We start from the raw sequence: 24,056 nt of genomic DNA on the forward strand, positions 1-24,056 counted from the left end.
GAAGAGGTGGTCTCTGCTTTTACTGTGTTAAAAACAATTATAAAATGTTGTTGCCAGAGGATTAATAAGTGATTTTCTTTGTTGAGTGGCAGTAAATTGAGGACTGTACTGCAGTTGTAAAATATATGAAGTCCTGCAAAATGTAGGTAACAATAAAGAATTTGCCTTGCCTGAGTAGCAATGGTAGCAACTCAAAAATAGCTTGGACCATCATAATGGATAACTACTTGCTTATAATTGCAGTGGGATGTGTACCTTATGGTACAAAGTTGTTCTTGGTACATGATGACATTGGACATGGTATCTTTAAAATAGATTAGAAGAGCAAATGATATTGTGAAATATCTAAGAGCTGTTCATAACCAGAGTGTTCAGGAATAGTCAGGGGGTGCTGGGTAGCTCAGTTGGTTAAAGTGTCTGACTTCAGCTCAGGTCCTGATCTCAGGGTCCTGGGACTGAGCCCCACACCAGTTCCCTACTCAGCGGGGAGTCTGCTTGTCCTTCTCCCTCTGCTCCTCCCCGTGCTTGCTCCCTCTCTCTCTCTCTCAAATAAATAAATAAAATCTTAAAAAAAAAAGAATAGTCAGGATAGGACAGATTTATACCTAGTATGTGGAAACCTGGGAAAAATGTTGCTCTCATACCACAATAAGAAGTCAGATAATATACAAAAGTATAACTTTTCTTGAGCCTATCAGAGAGCCAACATTGTAAGGTAAGGTAGTCAACTAGTTTGAAATGTAAGGAATATAGGGACCTCCAAGGAGAGACAGGATGAAAGCAGTGGCTTACCTGTGGCAGAGAACAGGAGGAAGATGGGACCCCATACTAGTAAATAAGAATTTAGCTATAAAATTTAACAAATTATTAAAAGTTTAATGTGGGCTAGAATGAGAGTATGGGACATCTAGGGGCTGCAGACACAAGTGGTGTTTACACCTATTTATTTTTTTTAAAAAAGATCTTATTTTAAAGAGAGCACATGAGCAGGGGCAAGGGCAGAGGGAGAGGGAGAGAATCTCAAACAGACTTTGCACTGAGCATGGAGCTTGATGCAGGGCTCAGTCCCATGACTCTGAGACTATGACCTGAGCTGAAACCAAGAGTTAGATGCTTAACTGACTGAGCCACTCAGGGGCCCCTGTACCTACTTATAGTTTTATAACTAAGGTCCTTCGCTGGGTATCCTTTGGAAAGACTGGAGACAGACAAGAGAAATCCTCCCTCAGTTCTGCAGGACTGGAGAGGGGAGCAGCTGCTGCTGTGGGAAAGACACAAAGCTCTACTTGTACCATACTCTAAGAAGATAAAAAGGCCTTCATCTATTTGAAGGAGAGGAAACTCTATTGCACCCTAAAGTACAAGTGGAAACCCACTATGGCTAGGGATAAAGGAAATATAATATACAATATACTCTACCCATGGGGGAAGAAGTGAAAATCATCTGAACCCCAGACCATTAGAGGTCTTGAACATGATGTATTAAAAAAAATTAGGAGACAAACAAAAAAGTGAGAAAAACCAACCCACTGTCAAGAGACAAAGTAATCAACAGAACAAGACTTAAAGATGACCCAGATGTTGGAACAATGAGATAGAGAGCTTGAAATAACTATGATTTGTGTGTTAAAGGCTGTAGTGGAAAAGATAGACAACATGCACGAACAGATAGGGAGTTTCACGAAGAGATGGAACCTATAAGAATGAGTGAAATGGCAATGGTAAACATGTAAAACATAGTAATAGTCATGAAGAATGCCTTTCAGGATCTCACTAATAGACTTGCCACAGCTGAGGAAAGAATTAGTTGAAGATAATTGTTGAGGAATTAACTTGAAAGTAGTTAAAAGAAATTACCCAAATCAAAACATGAAGAGAAAAATGAGGGTGAAAAAAAAACCCAATACAGCACAGCAATCAAGAGCTCAGGACAATATAAAATGGTCTAATATACTAATGTACATATAATTGGGATCCCAAAGAAAAAGAGAATAGAAGAAATATTAGAAGACATAGAAGTGATAGTTTTCCATAAATTATGAAATGAAGGGCAGCAAGCCACTGATCCAATAAAGCTCAGAGAATCCCAAGCAGGATCAATACTACACACAATACATACACCCCTACCTAGGCATATCATATTCAAATTTCTGAAAACCAAATATAAAGTGAAAATCTTGAAGGCAGCCAAAGAAAAAAGCCATATTACATATAGGGGAATAAAGATGTTAATTAGAGTAGACTTCTTATCAGAAACCTTGCAAGCCAGATGACAATGAATGACATCTTTAAAGTGGTGAAAGGAAATAAATCCATCAACCCAGAATAGACTTTAAGGGAAAAACTGTCACAAGAGACAAAGAAGGATATTATATAATGATAAAGGGTCAGTCCACTGGGAAAATATAATAATTATAAATATATATGCAATTAAAATCAGAGTACCTAAATATATAAAGCAAACATCGACAGAGCTAGAGAGAGAAACAGGCAGCAACACAATGGTGGTAGGAGCCTTAATACTCCATTTTAATAATGGATAGAACTTCTAGACAAAATCAACAAGCTATGGACAGTGATACATCAACAAACTGGACAACCTAGAAGAAATGGAAAAATTCTTAGAAACACACAGCTTATCAAGACTGAATCAGGAAGAAAGAAAATCTGAATAATCAATTACAAGTAGGGAGATTGATCTAGTAATCAAAAATCTCTCAATGAAGAAAAGCTCAGGACCAGATGGCTTCACTGACAAGGTCACTGTCATGCTCAATGTTGAAAGGATAAAAACTTTTTTTCTAAGATCAAGAACAAGACAAGGGTTGCCCACTCCCACCACTCCTCTTCAGCATAGTACTGGAGGTCCTAGCTGGGGCAGTCAGGTAAGAAAAAGAAAAGGTATCAGAATTGGAAAGGAAGAAGTAAAATTGTTTTTATTTGCAGGTGATATAATTTTATATATAGAAAATTCTGAAGAAAAGGCCAAAACTGTTAAATCTAATCAACAAATTCAGGAAAATTGCAGGATACAAAATTAACTTAAAAAATCAGTAGGGTAGGGGCACCTGGGTGGCTTGGTGGGTTAAGCATCTGCCTTCAGCTCAGGTCATGATCCCAGAGTGCTGGGATCGAGCCCCACGTCGGGCTCCCTGCTCAGTGGGGAGCCTGTCACTCCCCCTGCTTGTGCTCTCTCTTTCTCTCTCTCTCTGACAAATAAATAAAATCTTTTTTTTTTAAAGATTTTTATTTATTTATTTATTTGAGAGAGAGAATGAGAGAGAGAGAGCAGGAGAGGGGGGAGGGTCAGAGGGAGAAGCAGACTCCCTGCAGAGCAGGGAGCCCGATGCGGACTCAATCCTGGGACTCCAGGATCATGACCTGGGCCGAAGGCAGTCGCTTAACTAACTGAGCCACCCAGGTGCCCCTAAATAAATAAAATCTTTAAAAAAAATCAGTGTTTCTATACACTAAGAATAAAATTTCTGAAGAGGAAATGAAGAAAGTGATCCCATTTATGATAGCATCAGAAAAAATAAAATACCTAGGAATAAATTTAACTAAGGAGGTGAAATATCTCTCCTGAAAACTACAAGACATTGATAAAAGAAATCAAAGCAGACATAAATAAATGGAAAAATATCCCAAGGCCAAGGATTGGGAGAATTAATATTGTTAAAGTGTCAATACCACTGAAATCCATCTCTAGATTCAGTGCAATCCCTGTCGAGTTTCCAATAGAATTTTTTACAGAAGTAGGAAAAAACTCCTAAAATTTATGTAGAATCACAAAAAACTCTGCTTCCTGATTTCAAAATACACTATAAAACTACAGTCATGAAAACAGTCTGATACTGGCATAAAAATAGACACATAAGCCAATGGAACAGAACTGAGAGCCCAGAAACAAAACCAAACATATATAGTCAACTAATAATGACAAGGGAGCCAAGAATACCCCATGGAGATAAGTCTCTTCAATAGGATAGTTGTATATCCACATGTAAAAGAATAAAACTAGACCAGTAACTCACAAAAATTAACTTGAAATGGATTAAAGAATTAAATGTAAAACCCGAAATCATGAAACTATTAGCAGAAAACACAGGAACAAAGCTCCTTGACATGGGTCTTGGTAATGATTTTTTTTTTTGGATATGACCCCTAAAACACAAGCAACAAAATAAAACAAGTGGGACTACATCAAACTATAAAGCTTCTATACAGCAAAAGAAAACATCAACAAAGTGAAAAGACAACCTATGGAATGAGAAAAAGTATTTGTAAACTACATATTTGATATGGAGTTAATATCCAAAACATATAAAGAACTCATACAACCAATAGCAAAGAAGCAAGTAACCCAATTAAAAAATGGGCAAAGTATCTCAACAGACATATACAAGATATACAAAAGGACAACAGGTACATGAAAAATGCTCAACATCACTAGTCATTAGGGAATTGCAAATTAAAAGTACAATGAGATATCACCATATACCTGTTAGAATGGCCATCATCAAAAAGACAAGTGATAACAAATGCTAACATGGATAAGGAGAAAAGGGAACCATTGTGCACTGTTGATGGGATTATAAACTGGTGCAGCCACTGTGGAAAACAGTATGGAAGATCCTGAAAAAATTAAAAATAGAACTACCATATGATCTAGCAATGCCACTTCTGGGAACATATCCAAAGGTAACAAAAACACTCAAAAAGGTGACTGCATTATGTTAATAGCATAATTTATAATAGCCAAGACATGGAAATAACCTAAGTGCCCATCAATGGATGAACATATAAAGAAGTTGTGAGATAAATAAATATGTATTATTATATATAAATATATCTGTGAATATTATATATTCAGCCATAAAAAATGAGTAAATTCTACCATTTGTGACAACATGGATGGACCTTGAAGGCATTATGCTAAGTGAAACAAGTCAATAAAAGACAAATACGGGGTGCCTGGGTGGCTCAGTCGGTTAAGTGGCTGCCTTTGGCTCAGGTCATGATCCCAGGGTCCTGGGATCAGGTCTCACATCAGGCTCCCTGCTCAGTGGAGAGCCTGCTTCTCCCTCTCCCTCTGCCTGCTGCTCTGCCTATTTGTGCTCTCTCTGTCAAATAAATAAATAAAATCTTAAAAAAAAAATACTATATGGTCTCACCTGTATGTGGAATCTAAAAACAAAATGAAACAGAACCCAAACTCATAGGAAAAGAGATCAGTCTTGGGATTATCAAAGACATGAGTCAGGAGAGGGAGAATTGGAGGAAGGTGATCAAAAGGTACAAACTTCCTGTTATAAGTAGGGATGTAATTAATGTACAGCATGTTGACTATGGCTAACAATGTATGAGTGTATGGTATATAGGAAAGTTAAGAGAGTAAATCCTAAGACTTCTCATCACAAGGAGAAAAAACTTTTTCCTTTCTTTTTTTCTTTTTATCTATATGAGAATATGATGTCAGCTGAACCTATTATGGTAATCATTTTAAAATATATATAAATCAAACCAAAAAACCAACAAGGCAATATTGCGCTTGAACCATACTTTAGACCAAATGTTAGTAACAAACATATACAGAACATTCCATCCATTAGCAGCAGAATACACATTCTTCCCAAGTGCACACAGAACTTTTTTAGGATAGATAACATGTTAGTTTACAAATCAAGTCTTTAAAAATTTAAGAGATTGGAATCATACCAAATGTTTATTCTGATCACATTGGACATGATACTAGAAATCAATAGCAGAAGGAAGACTGGAAAATTCACAAATATGTGGAAATTAAATAGCACACTCTTTTTTTTTTTTTAAAGATTTATTTTTTTATTTTTTTATTTATTTGACAGAGAGAGAGAGAGAGAGAGACAGCTAGAGAGGGAACACAAGCAGGGGGAGTGGGAGAGGGAGAAGCAGGCTCCTGGCTGAGTAGGGAGCCTGATGCAGGGCTCGATCCCAGGACCCTGGGATCATGACCTGAGCCGAAGGCAGACGCTTAACGACTGAGCCACCCAGGCGCCCCCACTCTTTTTTTTTTTTTTTTTTAAAGATTTTATTTATTTATTTGAGACAGAGAGAATGAGAGAGAGAGAGCACATGGCGGGGGGAGGGTCAGAGGGAGAAGCAGACTCCCTGCCGAGCAGGGAGCCCGATGCGGGACTCGATCCCGGGACTCCAGGATCATGACCTGAGCCGAAAGCAGTCGCCCAACCAACTGAGCCACCCAGGCGCCCGCCCCCACTCTTTTTATTCCAAAATATTTATTTATTTGAGAGATAGAGTGTGAATAGGGGGAGGGGCAGAGGGAGAGGAACAAGAAGACTCTCTGCTGAGCAAGGAGCCCAATGCAGGTCTCGATCCCAGGACCCTGAGATCATGACCTGAGTCAAAGATGCTTAACTGAGTTAGCCATCCAGGCGACCCTAAATAGCACACTTTTTAAAAAAAATTTTTTATTAACATATAATGTATTATTTGTTTCAGGGGTACAGGTATGTGATTCATCAGTCTTACACAATTTATAGCACTCACCATAATACATACCCTCCCCAATGTCTATCACCCAGCCACCCTATCCCTCACACCCCCCTCTACTCCAGCAACCCTCAGTTTGTTTCCTGAGATTAAGAGTCTCTTATGGTTTGTCTCCCTCTCTGGTTTCATCTTGTTTCATTTTTCGCTCCCTTCCCCTATGATCCTCTGTCTTGTTTCTCAAATTCCTCATATCAGTGAAATCATATGATACTTGTCTTTCTCTGATTGACTTATTTCGCTTAGCATAATACCCTCTAATTCCAACCACATCATTGCAAATGGCAAGATTTCTTTTTTTTTTTTTGATGGCTGTGTAATATTCCATTGTATATATATATACCACATCTTCTTTATCCATTCATCTGTTGATGGACATCTAGGCTCTTTCCATAGTTTGGCTATTGTGGACATTGCTGCTATAAACATTGGGGTGCATGTGCCCCTTCAGATCACTACATTTGTATCTTTGGGATAAACACCCACTAGTAAATAACACACTCTTGAACAAACATTGGGTAAAGATTAAATCAAAAAGGAAATTAGAAAATAGCTTAAGACAAATGAAAGTGAAAAACAGTATACCAAAACTTATGGGATGCAACAGAAGCAATACTAAGAGGGAAGGAAGTTTTCTGCGATAAATGCCTACGTTAAAAAGAAAGATTTTTTTTTTTTTAAAGATTTTATTTATTTTTGAGAAAGTGTGCACTTGCTTGTGTGGGGGTGGGGGAGAGGCAGAGGGGGAGGGAGAGGCAGAGAATCTCAACCGACTGAGCCACCCAGTTGCCCCTAAAAAGAAAGATTTTATTTTTTTATTTTTAAAGATTTTTATTTATTTATTTGAGAGAGAGAGAATGAGAGAGAGCACATGAGAGGGGGGAGGGTCAGAGGGAGAAGCAGACTCCCTGCCGAGCAGGGAGCCCGATGCAGGACTCGATCCAGGGACTCCAGGATCATGACCTGAGCTGAAGGCAGTCGCTTAACCAACTGAGCCACTCAGGCGCCCAAGAAAGATTTTAAATAACCTAACTTTATACCTCACAGAGCTAGAAAAAGAACAAACTGAGCTCAAAGTAGAAGGAAGGAAATAACACACATTGGAGCAGAAATAAAATAGAAAACAGAAAAACAGTAGAAAAAATCAACAAAAAGAAGACTTGGTTTTTTGAAAAGACAGAATTGACAAACTCCTAGCTGGACTGAAAAAGCAGGACTTAGTAAATCAGAGATGAAAAAGGAGGGGTGCCTCGGTGGTGCAGTAGGTTGAGCTACTGGCTTTTGGTTTTGGCTCAGGTCGCGATCTCAGGGTTGTGAGGCACGTCAGGCTCCAGGCTCAGTGCAGAGCCTGCTTGAGTTTCTCTTTCTCTTCCCTCTGACCCTCCCCTACCCCCCTCAAATAAATCTTTAAAAACAGTGAAAACAGAACATTTCTGCCTCAGAAATAAATGGTTCAGAAAGGATCAAAGAGATTGAGCAATTATATGAACAATTATATGCCAACAAACTGAATAACCTAGAATAACTGGGTAAATTTCTAGAAACATACAAGTATATGACCAAGACTAAATCTTGAAAAAATAGAAAGTCTGAACAAATCTATAACTTGTATGGAGATTGAATCAGTAATCAAAAACCTCCCAATGAAGAAAAGCTCAGGACCAGCTGGCATCACTGATGAATTCTACCAAATATTTAAAGAAGAATTAATTAATGCCAATCATTCTCAAACTCTTCCAAAAAACTGAAGCAGAGGGAACATTTCTAAACTCATAATAGGAGGCCAGCATTTCCCCAATGCCAAAGCCAGGCAAAGACACCACAACAGAAGAAAATTGCAGGTTGGTATCCCTGATGAATATAAATGTGAAAATCTTCAACAAAATACCAGCAGACTGAATCCAACAACACATTAAAAGGATCATTCAGCATGACCAAGTGAGATTTATCCCTGGCATACAAGGATGGTTCAACATACAAAAATCAATTAATGTGATGTACCACATTAACAATACAGGATAAAAATCACATGATTGTCTTAATAGATGCAGCAAAATTATGTGACAAAATTCACCACCCTTAAACCACACATAAAAACAACTCAAAATAGATTAAATACCTGAAACTGTAAAACTCCTAGGAGAAAACAGAGGGGAAAATTTTGTGACATAGGTCATGGCAATGGATATGACAGCAAAAGCAAAAATAGACAATGGGGTCTATATCAAACTAAAAAAGCTTCTGCACAGCAAAGAAAACAACAGTGAAAAGTTAACCTATGGAACACAAGAAAATATTTGCAAACAATATATCTGATAGGGTGCCTGGGTGGCTCAGTTGGTTAAGCGACTGCCTTCGGCTCAGGTCATGATCCCAGGGTCCTGGGATCGAGTCCCACATCGGGCTCCCGGCTCAGCAGGGAGCCTGCTTCTCCCTCTGACCCTCTCCTCTCTCATGCTGTTTCTCTCTCGCTCACTCTCTAATAAAATAAAATCTTAAAAAAAAAAAGATTTAAAAAAAACAAAAAACAAAAAAAAACACAATGTATCTGATAAGAGGTTGATCTGCAAAATATATATTAAAAAAATTCAATAGCAAAAACACTCCTCAAAAAAGGGTTAAGGATCTGAATAGATATTTCCAAAGAAAACATAAATGGCCAACAAATATATGAAAAAAATGTTCACCATCATTAATCATCAGTGAAATGCAAATCAAAACCACAATGAGGTATCACTTTATACCTGTCAAGATAGCTGTTATAAAAAAACAAAAGACAGTAAGTGTTGGTGACAGTTTGGAGAATTTGGAACACTTGTGCATTGCTGGTGGGAATACAAAATGGTGCAGCCACTTTGGAACACAGTATCAGAGTTTCTCAAGAAATTAAAGATAGAACTACCGTATGATTCAACAGTTCCACTTCTGCGTATTTATTCAGAATCAAAATCAGGATCTTGAAGAGAGATCAGCACTCCTGTGTTCATTTCCAGTAGCCATGATGTGGAAACAATCTAAATGTCCATCAACAGATGAATGGATGAAGAAAACGTATTATATACATGCAATAAATTGTTTTTCAGACTTTAAAAAGGAAATTCTGCAATATGAAACAGGCATGAACTTTGAGGCCATTATGCTAAGTGAAATAAGCCATCTCAAAAAGACAAATATTGCATAATTCCACTTATATGAGGTATCTAAAATAATAAAACTCCTAAGACAGTGGTCGATAGGGGCGGGGATAAAGGAGAATTGGGGAGTCACTAATCAGTAGGCATAAAGTTGCATTAAGTAAGATGAGTAAGTTCTAGAGATCTGTTGTACAACATTGTACTTATAGTCAATAATGTACACTTAAAAATTTAACAGGGTAAATCTCATGTTCGGTGTTCCTAGCACAATAAAATAAAAGTTTAAAAAAGGAAAAAATGATAACTTCTGTGTTATGTGTATCTTACTACAGTAAATAAAAAGGAGAAATCAAGGTTTTTCAAGAACAGGCAGGATGAAAAGAACGCAAAGATGAAACAGTGACAGCGATACTTTAATGTGATTGACAAAGTTCAAGCCATGTCCTCGGAGTTTAGAAATTAAAATATAATTATTCAAGGAGAATAATAATTTAGGATGATAAAATACAGGAATAGTAATATGAAAATAACAATGGTAGCTAACATTTATTTAGTACATATTATGGACCAGACACTATGATGCATGTGTTATGTTTGGTATTGCCAGATTTTTTGGGTAAAGGCCAATATGTGCAGGGCACATATAATTTCTTTTGCGTATCATTCTCTGTTTTGGTTTGTTTGATGTGTTTGTTTCATTTTTACAACCTTTTTTTTAATGTTACATTTGTCACCATACATTACATCATTAGTTTAGTGTTCCATGATTCATTGTTTGCGTGTAACACCCAGTGCTCCATTCAGTACGTGCCCTCCTTAATACAACCTTTTAAAAAGTGAAAACTATCTCAGCTTGAGGGCTATGCAGAAACAACCTGCAGGCTGGACGTGGCCTGGGCCTCTAATGTGCCTACCCCTGGTCTAGACCTCGAGTTTTTGATCTCAGCACATACGACTACTTAACAAAATTCAAACGAATTGTATATCCCTGAAAAGTTTGTAGAAGATACCAAAGGCAAATGTAACTTGAGAATTAATTGTATTTCCATGGCTTTTGTTGCTGTAGGAAGGATGATATCACCACATTAAAGAAATAATTCAACTCATCTACCACACTAGCACTATAACCAAGTCCACATTACTTTCCAATCCTGGACTTCATGCAGCATACATATTTTAAGGACACTAATTTTTAATGTACGTTCAACATGTAAAAATAACTTCAGCGTTCCTATTTTTAAAACCTCATTATCATTTTTTATAATCTAATAGAATGTTAAAAAATTTATCAGTTGGATTCCAATCATGCAGCTTCATCAGAGCTGTCGCTTTTTATTCCTTCTCTAATCACATAACATCTGAGCAGCATTTTTAAGCCAATTACTACAAAGCAAGAGTTCCAAAGGAGGAGGGAGGAGAGGAGAGTAAAAAAGAGTACAGGGGCGCCTGGGTGGCTCAATTGTTAAGAGTGTGCCTTCGGCTCAGGTCATGATCCCAGGATTCTGGGATCGAGCCCTGCATCGGGCTCCCTGCTCCGTGGGAAGCCTGCTTCTCCCTCTCCCACTCCCCCTGCTTGTGTTCCCTCTCTCGCTGTGTCTCCCTCTGTCAAATAAATAAATAAAATTTAAAAAAAGAGTACATGAGGATTGAGCATGACAAAAAGATGGGAGTGGGGTAGGAAAGAATTGTCAAAATGATGCCTTTCATACCCAAAAGATCAATTTCTTTCTTTCTTTCTTTCTTTTTTTTTTTTTTTATTTATTCATGAGAGAGAGAGAGAGAGAGAGAGAGGCAGAGGCAGAGGGAGAAGCAGGCTCCCCGCGGAGCAGGGAGCCCGATGCGGGACTCGATCCCAGGATCCTGGGATCATGACCTGAGCTGAAGGCAGACGCTTAACCGACTGAGCCACCCAGGCGTCCCTCTTTTTTTTTTTTTTTAATTTTATTCTTAAGTAATCTCTACACCCAACATGCAGCTCGAACTCACAACCCTGAGATCAAGAGTTGCATGCTCTACCGACTTCGCCAGCCAGGCACCCCTAAAAGATCAATTTCTATTTAGGATTTGTTCACACTTTTGGCCTTCAGTGACATTCTCATTTTTGGTTATGTTTGTGTAGAGTCACTTTTGGCTTCTTTATTATTTCTCATAAGGCTGGTCCTGTTTTGTGCTTTATGACCACCTTGCCTTTTCTTTTGCTGCTCTGTCTCCAGCAATTTTCTCTAGGTAAGGCTAAAGTTGTATTTTCATTTGCCCATTACCCTTCCCAAATACTTTAACTTTCATATGAATAAAAATACATTTTATAATTTAAGAAACAAACACTCCCATGTACCATTATATTGAGATCTGGGGTCCTCGAGGGTCCCTGAGACCTGAGTCCTCAGGGTCACAGCTTTTTAATTTTTTTTGAGTCACAGCTATTTTTTTTAATTTATTTTTTTATTTTACATTTTTAAAAATTTTATTTTGTTATGTTAAACACCATACATTATATCATTAGTTTTTGATGTAGTGTTCCATGATTCATTGTTTGCGTATAACACCCAGTGCTCCATTCAGTATGTGCTCTCTTTAATAAGTCACAGCTATTGTGTTAGTAATGCTAAAAGTTATTTACCTTTCTTTCCTCAGCAAGGAGCGGGCTTCTCTCTCTACCTCTGTCCCTCCCTGCCCTGCTTTTGTGCTCGCTCACTCTCAAATAAATAAAATCTTAAAAATAAATAGGGGTTGATAAAAGGGTACCAACTTTCAGCTATAAGATGAATCAGGTCTGAGGATCTAATGTAAAACATGGTGACTATAGTTGATAGCACTCTATTGCATAATTGAAATTTAATAGAATTGAACTTAAATGTTCTCACCAAAAAAAAAAAAAAAGTGAGGTGATGGATGTGTTAATTAACTAGATGGAGGGATCCTTTCACCATGTATATGCATATGAAATCAGCACAACATACTCTTCAAATATCTTACAATGTTATATTCAGTTATACCTCAGCAAAGCTGAAATTTTAAAAAAAAGATCTCATAGTTCAGTGGAGAACACAGACTCCTCAAAGCATAAGTGTAGTTTGAGGCAGTAAGTGCAAAGATATTCCCTATCATGGGAATCCAGAAGGAAGGATTTTTAACTAATTGTGAGTATGGTGCTGGTGGTAGAAGGGATCAGTGAGAAGTAGGAGTCATATTTGTTAAGATTTCCTGGAGGAGGTAACCACTGAACCAGTGATTTTAAAGATCAGAATGAGTCAGCTGGGTCATGGACTGTGATAGGCATTCTCAAGCAAAGGAATGGAAGTGAAGAGTGCAGTGCGTGCAAACAGCACAAGCAGGGCTGTGTTACTGTGTGTAGCATCAGTCTCAGGGAGAAGTGGAGCCAAAGCTAGAGAGGTGGCAGGAACCAGAGCTTAGCCATTTTTGGCCTTTTAGGAGTTTGGACTTCATCCTTAGAGGAAAGGAAGTGCTGTCTTTTTTTTTTTTTTTTTTTTTAGCACTTATTTGGTTTTATTGCTTCTTTCTACACATAAGAGTTTGGTTTATTAAAATAGTGTTAATTGTTGAGTGTCAGATTAGCTTCTAAACATGTCACATATGTCGACAACTTTACATACATACTCATTTTACTTCTGAGAAAAATGAAAGCTCAAAGAAGTTTAGGATGCATAGCTGTCTGGAGGGTGAAATGATATTTAAGTCCAAGCAGCCCTGCTCCAGAATTTGCACTCTTCACTGATACGCTATAGCACCTCTCCATACAAACAAAAGGAAGAGGGTAAAGGGCAGAGAGGTGAACAGTTAGTTACAAAACTATTCTCAGAAATGGAAACTAGCTCTGTGAATGTGCTATGAACTACCAAAGTGTGCATTTTGAGGGGGTGAAATTTCTGGTCATGTGGTTTTTTTGTTTGTTTGTTTTTGTTTTTGTTTTTTTAAAGATTTTATTTATTTGACAGAGACAAAGCGAGAGAAGGAACACAAGCAGGGTGAGTGGGAGAGGGAGAAGCAGGCTTCCCACAGAGCAGGGAGCCTGATGCGGGGCTGATCCCAGGACCCTGGGATCATGACCTGAGCCGAAGGCAGACACTTAACGACTGAGCCACCCAGGCGCCCCTCTGGTCATGTGTTTTATCTCAGTAAAGTAAGACCCTGTGTTGAGAGGCATAGAGTTTTATAGATACAACTCAGATAATGAAAGTAAGTCTCTGACTTACATTCTAACAATAAAACCCTTCTATTAACATGTGATGATAGACATTTAGCAAATGGGAACTTAATAGGCTTCTGTGAAAATGTGAAATTTGGAGATCCCTTGGGAGCTTCAAATGCAGGTTATGAGCATATGTGTAAATTGGGTCACAGCCCTCTACTTGGTTATATGTGGAAATTCAAAGATTTCTGCAGTGAATGTGTATAAAATAAGCTTGTTCCATATCTTAACTTTGCCTTTCTCTTCACTTTTCTACCCCTGACCTTCCCATGGATTCTCTACTTCATGTTGTCCACATATGGGTTTATGTTTTTGCTTTAAAATCAAATGCTTAATGTCTTTTAATGTCTGCTTATAAATACTAGTTTCTCCTCAGCTCTGTGATAACCTTGAAAAAAGGAGGTAGAAAAATCAGCTTTAGTACATAGTTGTATTGCTCCTTAGTGAAAAACATTTTTGAAACTTTAAATTTTTTTTAGGAAAACATTTAACTTTATTTTTCTGTGAAACAGAATTTAACCATAGCTTTTTAAACACAGTAATACACTTAATGGGAAAGAATTGTGTGGTAAATATTCACCATCCATTTAGTTCTAATGAGCAGTAATGATGATGTGTTTTCTTGTTAAAGCTAATGAATGTTAAAAGTATTTCCATTTTTTGAAAGGCAAAACTGAGAATTGCTAGAGCTAAGCAGGATACCCAGGAGAGAAAGAATGACAGGCAAAAAATAAAGAATCGAAAGACCAACAAATCTTTAAATCCTCAGCTCAGTAAGAAAGGACAAAACACGTTACCAAATCTGCATTTTTTTTTTTGCAGACATTTAAATCTAACTGTGATAGTTTCTTACAACTAGCACATTTATTTTTAAGAAATTCTGTTCCCAGATCTTTGAAATAATTTGATTATCTTCAGACTACTGTATATGGGTGGTATTAATATGAAAGTTTTAGCAGCATTATATAACAGCCAAAAAACAGAAACAACCCAAATGTCCATCAACTGAGAAATGGGTGAATAAAATGTGGTATATCCATACAATGGACTATTACTTGGCAATAAGAGGAAATATATGCTGCAACATGGATGAGCCTTGAAAACATTATGCTAATTGAGATAAACCAATCACAGAAGACCACATATTGTTTGATTCTGTTTGTATGAAATGTCCTATATAGGCAAATCCATGGGGATAGAAAGTAGATTAATCGTTGTCTAGGAGAGAGGATTTGGGGAAATGGGGAGTGACTGCTAATGGGTGCAGGACTTCTTCTGGGGTTGATAAAAGTGTTCTAAAATGGATTGTGCCAAAGTTTGCACAATTCTGTGTGTGTATATACTAAAAACCACTGAATTATATGCTTTAAATGAGAGAATTATGTAGTGGGTGAGTTATATATAAATAAAGCTGTTTGATCTATCCATCTATCTGTATCTCAGTAGAGCAGTAACTTGAATACTGAAAAGTTTGAAAATGCATGTTGTGAGGAGAGGTACAAGGACAAAGACTGTATAGTACAGAGTATGTCTAATCGGAACTATTCCATAAAACTTCACAATTTGAATAGAAGGATTTTTCCCCTCTTGCAGGGTAAAAACCCTATATCTCATGGTCATCTTCTTAATATTTAATTCCTATTTTCTCTCTTTCTGGAGAAACTTTGGACTCTGACGGAGCTCTCATTCTATATTGACCTGAGGTCTCAGAGGCTAGCACTGTTGTAGCTGATGAGTCAAATGGACACCCCGGCTGGCTGTGTTCCAAGGCTACAGTGAGATTAGGGAAAATGTCATGAGGACAATCCATCAGATGTATCAGGTACAAAGAGGTTTTTCTTCCTGATTGACCATAGGTGTCCTCTTGTCCTAGTCTCTTTTTCTTTGAACAACAGAAGGAAAATTTCCCAACCAAATCTGTTGGGATTGTCTTCCCTTCCCTCTCCCAGTATCCCAGAGTATGACAGTAGGCAAAGCTTTTACTCCAAAGTTGTCATCATCTTTTATCCATTTTCCTTCTTCATTCCTTTTAGGTTTCCAAGCCTTGGACCCAAAGTTTGTGACTGGTGAGCTTTAGTGATTTGTTCACTCTTCCAGGCACACAGTAGAGCTGAAGGCACAGCCACTTTCTTTGTCCCATTGCTTGTCTAAGTGATCCCCAAGTGAGTCAGTGAGCTCTTAAGTCCAGCTCTAACCAGCCACTTGGTTAGTGGGGTAGGTAGGCAGTGGACTGGAAAACCTTTTGAACTCTCACAAAGTTACCTTTGAAATACTCTTGTCTGCAGTACAGTATGGAAGTCTGCTTGGGAGTTGCTGAAAAGATTCTCATCTTCAAACAAACAAGCAAAAACAAAATGAAACAACAAAAAACCCCTACATTTCATTCCAAGCTAGGTCAATTTCTTTGTTTCCTTTTCCTATCAAAGAGTAGTCTATTTAGGGGGTCTTCATTTCTTTACCTTGATTTCTCCATGCCAGATCTGTTACCAGGAATAACATTCTTATAGATTGGGGATCTCCTTCATTCCAAAACCCTATTCCTCATTTTATTTGACTTCAGTGGTAACACTCCTGACCACTCCCTTTTCTGAACTTTCTCTTCCTTTGATTGGAACCCAACTAATGCATATTGGATTCAATTATATTTTCTCACATTGAAGTATCCAGGCTTGCTTCTTACCTTTCAGTTGATCCATCGTTGTTTCTTGCAATGCACTGCATATTTCTTTCATCCCCTAATTGGAGTATTTTTTCAAGGCTCTACATGGTGGTAGAGCATCTTGTTTATATTTAGACCTTGTGGTCCAGGGTAGCAGGTGTGTCCAAGAGGTTAAAGGTATCTGCAAAAAATGCATAATGGTGCCAAGCAGGATGCTCCTGCCATTGAGTGTGATGTGGCAGTCACTATAAAAATCAATTACTGTGACTTTCCTACAAGTCAGTAGTGCAAAGTTTTTCAGCCCTGCAGACTTTAACCCAGGGTTCTCTAGACTTTAGAGAACTCAGAATCATTAAGGATAATGGTTCAAATAGATTTCTGTATCCACTCCAAAATACTTTAAGTGGGTCCCAGGAATCTACAGTTTTAAAAAGCATCCAAGTGATTCTGATGCAGTTGGTCCAGCTATCATTCTTGGAGGAAACAATGCCACAGTGCCCTTTCCTTTAGTTATAGGCTACATCCCTAGAGAATAAAGGTTGAACTAATAGTAATTTGCAAAATATTTTATAAGTTGCCCAAGACCTGGAATGTATCTGTTTCTGAAATAATAGTACTCACCACCTTATATTTGTTCATCCTCACTCTGGGAAAAAATACATTCATTTCCATTCTTTCTAGTGAAGATCTAAAAGAAGCAGGCAACCAGTTCTCTGTCAGTCTATTTCCACCTTCACAGGAATTTCAGAATCATCTGTAAGAGTCCTGGAATCCAGAAGCACCCAAGGGAATTAGCAACAAGAAATATATAGTAAGTAGGTTAGTTAATGAGGTTATGGTGTTAGGTGCTGTTTCACATTAAGATATTTCACTACACATGCATTTTGGGGGAAACATGTATATCCTCTAATATTTTGACTTGATTTGGTTTGATTTCATACATTGCCTGCTATCCACAAGCTTTCTTGGTGCTCCTTTTCCTGGTGGGAGAAAGCCTCACAGAATTATGTAAGTAGCTGCCCAGCCCCCAAGCTGGTTTCTCCAGCGTGGCATCACAAGTCCTGAAGGACTACTTTATAGTGGGAGGAGCTAGTTCTCTTGTCTAGGCCCTTTAGCCTAACAAATATAAAGAATCCAGAAAAACCAGGATTCTTTTCTTATAGCAACTTCTTTGGCAGGTAGAATCTTCAGCTCAGAAGTCAAGCTGCCTGTGGCTCACATCTGCCTTGGGAGATATCACCTTCTCACATGGTATCTCGTTGACATGGTTGTCTTGTTTTGTTACAAGAGATCTTGGTTGCAGAGTGAGGTCACTAAGATTAATAATGTAGGAGTGGTTTTTAGTTCAGAGGAGCAACTTGTCAATAGCTTGTATTTTTAAATGTTGTGCTAGGAGAAAGTATGTTGTGTTCATAGAGTATGTGTTTTATTATTAGTGACTTGAATGCATCCATGAGCACTTTGATATACCCTAATTATTTCTAGTACTATGGATTCCATTTTCTACTAGGTGACAGTGTGGATGTTTGGAATGCAAATTTGTGAATAAGGAGGCATCAAATATAATCAGGGTGACTAGATTTCAGCTCTAGTGAGTAAAATTTAAACTCCCCCTCCCTCCATCTTTTAAGATGAAACACTTTGGAATATACTCTAATGTTGTGTTCCTGCTGTGGCTAGTCTCAGAGTTTAGGGTTTTCTTCAGAGTGTTAGTTAAATACTCTAAATTAAATCATCAAGAGGCAAAGTCAGCAAAAATTGCTTACTCAGAATAGTTTGGTTAAACTCACACAAGATTATCTTTTTAGATGTTGTGGAACTCTTTGTGATTCTTTATAAGCGTATTCAGGATTGTTTAGATGTGCTTCCAATGCCTGAGATAGTCTTATGACTACCTCCCTAGCATGCCTGAAACCAGCCCATAGCTGGGCCATCTCTCCATGGTAGTTGCAAGCGGACAACCAAAGATAATGCTTTTGTATCTTGGATACTGGTAAGCTTTGGCAACAAACATCTCCATCTCTCCTAAGGGAGTCAGCATATCAAGCTAATTTTGAGGAAAGCAGAGTAGAATGATGGGTGTGAGTCAGAATAAGGGCCAAGATTCCCAGTGTTGCTTCTTTTCCCCATTCTCTGCAACTGAGGACTGAACTTTCCTTCAGCAGTGTTTTTTTCCATAATCATGTGATGGGAATTCCATGTGTTTCAGAGAAATTACTTTGACCTCCCAAGGGAGGTCATGGTAGAAGGCCTTGTTTCCATACTCGAAATGCAGTCGCTGGATCAGCAGCACTGCATCATCTGGTAGCTTGTTACACTGCGTTAATTCTGGCCTCATCCCAGACCTACTGAATCAGAATCTCTCTTTTAACAAGATCACCAGGTGATCTGTATACTTTTAGAGTTTGAGAAACACTAACATACGGGATTATGGCTATTTATTTTTACCGGTCATGACCCCACTATTTTCCAAGCTCTTTTGATTGTTAAAATGGCTGTGAACTTGCCAGAATTTACGAGAACTACAACGTATTGGTGTGAGGGAGGTGTTTATATGTGGGGGTGATAGGCTTCCATGCAGAAGCCATATAACACCCAGCATAAACAGTTCTGATGATATTGCTCTTAATGTGGGAGCCTGAAGGATAATGTCATGTTTTTGATATCTGACTACTGTCATGCTCTACTTGGATAGAGACATCAAGAAGGTTCACTGCTCTTCATCTGTACAACACACACCTTTAAATAGCAAATAATTGATTTTAGAAACAAAAGTTAATTAAATTTTTGTAAAAAAATTTACAAAAAGATAATTTTTAAATAAAGTTTATAGATTTTGGGGGGAAAAGGTCACTTTGTCTAAGTATGCCTGATACATATGTCTATTCTAATATGTGATGTTTAAAGGAATTAAATGAATATGAAAAACCTAGGCCCCAAGGTGAGGAGTAAAGTTTCCTTTAAGTTACGATTGTGATGGGGTCTCTATAGGAAGAACCTGGAATGTCAAATGACTATTGGTGAGGAAATGGTAGAGTTGCAGGTGGGGCTCATGTTGTCCAACTCTGTGGGTAAAGGGAGACCCATGGCTCTGGCAGAAGCTAGCTCCTAGATTGCTTTTCTACTAGCATCTCCTTTTGCTTTCTGTTCAGTGAAGAGTTAAGGAAGAGTCACACAGGCATTGAACCTTGGACCTTTTATTTTGTTTGTCACTCTGAACTTTTGGAAGTGTGGCATTTCTTTTTTGGCCGCTTTAGGCCCCTGAGTCCTGCTGATGCATCTACGAGAGGGTCAGGTCAGGTCTGTGCTGCTGCAGGTCCTTTCTCCTGTACTTTAAGAGGATGACATTTTACATCAGAATGCAGTACACGTGTCATTCAAAGGCCATTCTGCAGCTTTTGGGGCACAAGGAATCACTGAGTTTGTCATGGTTGCAAATATTTCAAAAGTCAAATGCCTGTATGAAACAGTTTTTTAGGCTGTTGTTGGAGGAAAACAAGAACAAATTGAAATTGTTTGGGAGGAATATTTTGGCATGGTTTCTCTGAAGTTGGGTAAACATAATTTGTCCATGTATCCATCTGGGCACCCAGCAGCAGTCCTTCTGCCCACAGAAAGAATTTGCACACATTAGACAAGTTACGAGTCTGAATCTCCAGGACATGGATAGACTGTTACTGTGTGTGTATTTGTTTGTATACACTCATCTATTATCTCTTTACATAGTATTCGAGAAAGAGCCTCCCCTGGGCTACCTTGTTTGCTCCAGAGAGCCTCCCTGTAGTCCACTCTGGGAAGTACCTTCTACTTCTTCCAAGATTAGTATGCGTGTCAGGCTGATGGGTGCTCTGTTTCTTGTCTGCTTAACTTCTTGGCTGCTTTCACAGCCATGGTATTCTAAGGGCTTCAAATCTGAGCGAGGGTAAATCTTAGGGCCCCGACTTCTTGCTCACAGTCTCCCCTGGAGAGCATGTTTGCAAAAGAAATTGACACCTTAGAATTTTTCCCTATGTCTGCAGTTTCTACCAGGTGGGGGTAGCTATTGCTTTTCTCCCCTTAGCTTGAGTGTAGTCTCACTCATCCACCCTGGCAAAGTGAATTTTACCATTACAACTATCAGTTTGTTTACTTCAGAGAACAAAGTGGTTTTATTGGGCTTCTTATTCTCTCACTAGCTTTTGTGAAGAGAAAAAATCCTGTGTCCCATAAACTAAAATGATAGCACTATGATGTTGCGTCTTCACATCGTTTGATTAACTATTATGGTAAATCTATGAATAAACCCCTTTTGACATCCTTTCTCTGCCTTTTGGCTGTTGATTTACTACCATGCTTTTCATACTTTCCAAAGCAGACCCCATACTTTGTGGTCTGAAGCATCATAAGCACGAGATGTGGTGAGTGTCAGTCACTATCATCCCTCCTTCTTACTGCCTTTTTTCTCACTTCTGCAATTTCCCAGTGAGTGGTGGACCTATGTGACAGCTGGAATTCACAGTGGTGACCTTAAGCATACACTTGTGGTTTACGAAATTGGTTGGCCAAGGACTGCCTCTTGGAAAATTTTCTTCTACAAAATTTATTTCAGAGAAACATACTACTGGTTTGATTCTTTAGTTATACACTGGGAAATTTGCTTCAATATTTTTAAACATATAGGAAAAGTGCTCCATATGTGATCAAACAGATCAACTTAAATTAGAATGATGAACATAATTTACTCCCACATTTGTGGATGGCATGTAGGTCTGCCTTCCTTGAGTCTGTTTTGGATTGAGGTGGGCTATCAAGGCCAGATGATACCCAGCCAGCGTTGTCTTTGAGTACAGCAAGCATACAGGTGGAGTGGCTAAGGCAAAAGGGGAACAAGATACAGGGGCAGTTCCTCTTTTTCTGGGTTTCCAGTCATCCATGCCAGGAAGAACAAGGTAGCTGAACTCTGAGAAAGCTCCAGAGCCTTGCCGCAGGGGGTGCATTTGCAGAGGAACAAGAGAATTTAATGAAGGTCAGAAAATGCAAGCCAGAGAGAAGATGAGGTGCAGGTGAATCAGAGCCTAGTTCAGCAACATCTGACTGGGGTTTCCTCTTGGGTGTGAGGCTCAGGGGTCATTCTTAAAGTTATGCTAAACAGTCTGGGAAACTGTGGGTCCTCTGGGGATGCTTGTTAGACATGCAGAGATCTAGGTCTATCTCTTAGAGATTCGGATTCAGTAGGTCTGAGGTGGGCTTTTGGAATCTCTATGTTTACAAGTGCTCCAGGTGAGTTTTATGATGGGGTAATTTTGGGAAACACTCTGTTGCTAGACTATATTTATTTTGTTGGATGGAATTCTGTGTTGGCTGGCTCCCTAGGGGTCCAGTAAGTGGTGCATAGTGAACCACTGAATCATAGTAATGTTAAATCCATGGGTATAATAATTCCACTGATACTTTCTAAAGAGGTCATTTCAATGTGTCCCTCAATGAATTGTCCTAGAATAGTTTTTTTTTTTTTTAAGATTTTTATTTATTTATTTATTTGAGGGAGAATGAGAGACAGAGAGCATGAGAGGGAAGAGGGCAGAGGGAGAAGCAGACCCCCCGCTGAGCAGGGAGCCCAATGCGGGACTCAATCCTGGGACTCCAGGATCATGACCTGAGCCGAAGGCAGTCGCTTAACCAACTGAGCCACCCAGGTGCCCTATCCTAGAATAGTTTTTGAGCCCACTTGAAATTTGGTAGATGAACTTGGTTTGATTAAAGTCAGGAAAGATGGCATCTCTGAATTCATTGTCTTTTCATCTTCCAAAATGTCTTTTAGAATATTGACGTACATATATTAGCAAATCACAGAGTGACTATTAGCAACTCACAGAGTGACTATTAGCTGTGAAATGAAACAGGAATCCTAGGCCTTGGATTTACCTTATAGACATAAATCTTCTAAATATGCATAGTCTAAAATAACATATGCCATGGTCAAAAGAAAATGTTAAATGGAAAATAAAACTCTTAGATTCCTGTACACTGGTGGTGGATAACTTGTGCATGGGAGGAGCTTGAAAAATACTGGAAGATTTCCAGTACACTGGTCAGTGGAAATTTTATGGTTCAGTACAATGTTTGTGTCTTAGATAGGACTAGCTGGCTACACAGGTGTCTGAAGGAAACCTTCTAGCCTTAGCAGAATGGGGCTTATTTTAAGAGTATAGCTGTTGGCAGGGATGCCTGGGTGGCTCAGTCAGTTAAGTGTCTGCCTTCGGCTCAGGTCATGATCTCGGGGTCCTGGGATCGAGTCCCGCATCGGGCTCCCTGCTCAGCGGGGAGTCTGCTTCTCCCTCTGCCTGCAGCTCCCCCTGCTTGTGCTCTCTCTCTCTCAAATAAATAAAATCTTTTTTTAATTTTTATTTTTAAAGAAAAAGTATAGCGGTTGGCAGGCCCAAGAATAAGAGAGCAGCTGGGCCTCAGAGATAACAGAACTAGGGAACAAACGGGAAGCAGCACAGACCTAAGGGGTGCTTCTGTGTGCATATCTACTGCTTCCCTATCTATGTACAGACCGATTTCTCTGTACTGCTGTCCACTTTGTAGAAAAATGGCTACCCGATCGCACTCAAGTTTACACGTTACAGTTCCAGCCTCCTAGAGACATTGCCTTGGCTGTTCTCATGGTTCCTATTCCAGACCCACAGGAGGGGAGGTCTGATTGGCCTGGCTTGAGTCAATGTACATCCCTGGGTTCATGGTAAACACAAGGCTGCCAGAGTCCGTGTTTCTGGAGGTAGGGAATGGAATGTGGGTATGTGATCCATGAGAAAAGAGGATCCTTGTGAGATGATCTGCTCGCCCCAGAATACAGCTACTGTGATAGATATTGTTGAAGATTTTTGTGGTTATTTTTTTCAGTGGGGCTTGACTGTATTGCTCCATTAAGATATTAGCGTGGTTGCAGTATCTTATTATGATGCTGCTTCCCCTCTGCGCTTTTACACAAGCCAACAGATTTAGTTTTTCCTACCCATCTCCACCTGACTAACCTTTATTCATGTTCACTTTCAGATTAAATGACTCTTGTCAGGAGAAGAACTCATCAGTCATTTATCTTTATCTTAATCTCCCCCTCCCACCTCCCCCATCCCTGATCAGACCAAGTTTTTTGGCCTGAAGGAGGGAAGGAAAGAGAGTTTAGAAAATGTGTATGTCCTTGAAAACAGGCTCTAGGCTCTGTACTCCCTACCTAATTTATATAAGTTTCTGTATTAATGCCTGTATATAATAAAATGGAGCAAGATAGGGGCTGGAATAAATACACAATGACTATAATACGATGCAAAATAAAAGTTCCTGAAGAACTTATCTCTCCCTATCTCTTAGGGAGAGATATTAGAGATAGAGTTATCTATCTAATGTTATCATTAGAGATAACATTAGGATCTAGGATCATAAAAGACTTTATGAAGGAGATTTCACTTGAGACTTGCTGTGAAATAGAGGTTGAATTTCTGGAGGATGAGATGGCCCTGGA

At 38.8% G+C, this 24,056-nt stretch overlaps 1 protein-coding gene across 7 annotated transcripts in view; it reads left to right on the top strand.

The window, feature by feature from the left end:
• FRMD5 (FERM domain containing 5) overlaps positions 1 to 24,056 on the top strand; it is a 309,170-nt gene that overhangs the window by 80,754 nt on the left and 204,360 nt on the right. The window lies entirely within an intron of this gene.

This window comes from Mirounga angustirostris, unplaced genomic scaffold (genome assembly GCF_029215605.1).
Source record: "Mirounga angustirostris isolate CCGP_5_RB_7025 unplaced genomic scaffold, mMirAng1.0.hap1 SCAF_9, whole genome shotgun sequence".
NCBI lineage: Eukaryota > Metazoa > Chordata > Mammalia > Carnivora > Phocidae > Mirounga > Mirounga angustirostris.